This window comes from Sinocyclocheilus anshuiensis, unplaced genomic scaffold, assembly GCF_001515605.1.
Source record: "Sinocyclocheilus anshuiensis isolate Anshui unplaced genomic scaffold, SAMN03320099.WGS_v1.1 scaffold779, whole genome shotgun sequence".
Lineage (NCBI taxonomy): Eukaryota > Metazoa > Chordata > Actinopteri > Cypriniformes > Cyprinidae > Sinocyclocheilus > Sinocyclocheilus anshuiensis.
In genome coordinates, this window is record NW_015548244.1 from 533,196 (window position 1) to 536,610 (window position 3,415).

The 3,415-nt window shown below is 37.2% G+C and overlaps 1 protein-coding gene across 2 annotated transcripts in view; it reads left to right on the forward strand.

The window, feature by feature from the left end:
* Positions 1 to 3,415, forward strand: part of syt7a (synaptotagmin VIIa) — a 147,728-nt gene that overhangs the window by 113,379 nt on the left and 30,934 nt on the right. The gene's annotated exons all lie outside the window — the stretch shown is intronic.

The following is a 3,415-nucleotide window of genomic DNA, read 5'->3' on the forward strand; positions in this document are numbered from 1 at the left end:
CTCAGCCAACTACTATGTCCAGCAAAACATCAGAATAGTCGAAAACCGGTAATATATCGGGTGATGTGTAGTGTCGAATGTCCAGCAATTTGTCTCTGGTGAAACTGATTGCAGGGATATAACTAAAGACAGGACAAACTAACAAAAACATAAAAACAACTGTGGAGCACGCTACGGAGGCAGCCATCATCGGCGCCATCTATCATTAATCACTGATGACCAGAAGACCACCACGGCGGGGTAGACAGAACCGAAGGCCACCACGGAGGAGCAAAGGACCACCAGGCCAGAGCAGACGGAGCAGGAGACCACCACAGAGGAGCAGATGGAGCAATAGACCACCATGGAGGAGCAGACGGAGCAGAAGACCTCCACGGAGGAGCAGACGGAGCAGAATACCACAATGGAGGAGCAGACGGAGCAGAAGACCACCATGGAGGAGCAGACGGAGCAGAAGACCACCACGAAGAGCCAGACTGATCAGGAGACCATGGCAGAGATTCTGATCTAGGGAGAGCAGAAACAGACGACATAGACAGTGCATTCACAGTCTCAGGAACCGAGACAGAGAACACAAGAAGTTCATCAATCGTTTCCCTGGTGACCACTGAGCGGGCAGACAGTTCACAAACAGGCTTACTGACTGGGACTGGCAAGGCAGACAGTTCATGAATGGTCTCTATGGCAGTGACAGGGTTAACGGGACAGACATGGAGTGCATTTATAATTTCTGGGCTCATGACAGGCAAGTTTAAGGGTTCAAAGGCAGGTTTTTTGGCTGTAACAGACAGGGCAGCAAACTCTGTGTTGGTTTCCTTGAGAGTGGCTGGACAGACAGACAGTTCACTATTAGACTCATGGAATAACACTGGTAAGACACATGGTTCAGAATTGGACACACTTGGGAGCAGTGGACCAGCAGACAGATCAAAACCAGGTGCATTAACTGAAACTGGACTGGTAAACATTTCAGTAAGTGACAATAAACAGGCAGACAATTCAAACTCAGACTTATAAGTTGAAACTCATTGACAGACATTAGGCTGACAGGAAGTTCGTAATCAGTAATAGCGTTTGAAATAGAACAGACAGATGGCTCATTCTCAGGTTTATTGGTCAAAATTGGACACACAGATAGCTCAGGATTAAACTCATTGACTGAAACAGGACTGACAGAAAGTTCATTTACGGCTTTAGTAGCCTAACCTAAAATGCATAAACTAACATTAACTAATGGAACCTTATTGTAAAGTGTTACCAATGTCTTAAATACATAAAGTCATGGCAATAAATGTTGCATACGCTGCGCAAGAAAAAAAAATCTTCAAAAGTATTTTTGTATGGTTTTGCAGTATGCATTACTAAACTTCTTTAAGTCACGATACAGTTAAATACTAGTTGAAAAATACTAGTTGAAAAGCAAAATGAAGATATGAAGTCTTGTTTTCTGAGAACTGAACAAAATAGAGCAAGTTTATGCTTAAAACAATAACTAATATCTGTCAACAAGGAATAAAAACTTGTTTTGCCTTTGAATTAAGTTGATTTTTCTGCGCTCATTTGTTAATTTTATTCATAAACTCATTGATCAATTTCTCAGAAAACAAGACTTCTTGTCTTATGTCAAGTTAATGTATCTTGAGAGAAGAATCTTTTGACATTTGTATTGGAAAACAGGTATAAAAATTCAAAAGGAAGGACATTTTATATGCTTTATATGCAAACATAAGCTTTTGTTTGTTTGTTTTGGTAAAATTAATCAAAAAGTGATGGAGATCTGTTGGAAAATGCATTTTCAAAAGTTGAAGTTGCTAATATAACTTGTGTGCGCCATAGATATGAATTATTTAGAGACCATGTTGACATATTGTGACACATTTATTCCTTAAATTTTCTTGGATTTACCTGCAGAAACTCTAAAATAATGCCCTAGAGAAAGAGACGAAATAGGGTCAATAATATTGCTTTGAGTTCAAAATGTAAAGTTAAATGCATTGCATTCTGAAATACAGTAGTCCTTGATGTTTGCATACTGTACATTTGGGCAAATGCAGTAAATCATTTCAGAGAATTCACGAACTGTGAACAATATGCATACTGCAAAAATAGAATGGAAGTATGCAATTCCCAAAACATCCTTGTTCCGCTTATGCTGGGAAGACTAAATATTTCATCTCCGCTGGTTAAAGGGGGGATGTCATTGACACACATACACGGCCTTGGGTCTGACATAGAGACAGAGAAAAGGAGAACAAGAAAGGGAGGACAAAGAAAGAAAGGAAGGGGGAGGTGGGGTGTAATTGAGGGTTGTTGGTGTGTTATCGGTGGTCAGCGACAGTCCTGTGAACATCCCCGAACATTCACCCATCCAGCTCTCACCGAAAAAGTGCCTCCTTTTATTGCTTTGACAATAATGATTCCTGTCTGTTGCGCGCACGAGTGTGTGTCGTATGTGTGCGAGTGTGTAGTCGCACCAGCCAGGAGCTATTTTTTGCAGCCATTAAATTCTGAAAGGTAAAAATAGCCACAGTGTGCCAAAATGGAGGGAAGCCCAGGAGAATATGAAGGAACGGATGGATTTACAGCAGGAGAGAGAAGAAAAATGGAAGATGGGGAAGTGGAGGGGGGAGGGATGAAGAGTATTAAAACCACTTTAGATGGGAGGAGAAGGAAAGGAAGTGAAGAACAAGAGATCATAATACCATATGACAAGGTTAGGACTGAAAGGAATAGCTGAGCTGAAAATGAAAATACGGGCATTGTTTACTTCACATTCATGTTGTTTCAAACCTGTGTGCTGTTATTTATTTATTTTTATTTTTTTGTGGAAAATAAAGGGAGATATTTTGAAGAATGTACACCATAGGGATGTTAAAAATTTGGCCTGAACAAATTTTCAGAAATAAGGTAATTAATTAAAAATAAAACGCTAAAAACTAAAATGAGTTGTTTTACATTTTAAAAACAAATTTAAGCATCACAACAACATAATATGAATAATATGAAAACTAGTATAATATAGAGTAGCATAACATAAAAGCTTAATACTCTTTGAGATGAGATTTAATAATGTTAAGGATTTAAAGATTCTAATACTTAATTTAAGAGATGAAGACAAAATATATAAAATAATAATATACTGCATATCCACATATAATAAATTTTATATATATACGTTTTTTTATATAAAAAACAATATAGTTATATATATATATATATATATATATATATATAAACACTGTTAATAATTAATATTATACAGTTAGTACATATAAGAATTTTAATCATTTGTTTATTGTAGCTACTTTTTTACGTGTAGTTATATTAAAGAAGAATGAATGTCTAATCAAGAATAACGTTTGTACTCAATGTGAATTATAGGAATTTAATCTATGGCTTTATAAGGAAAATTAGA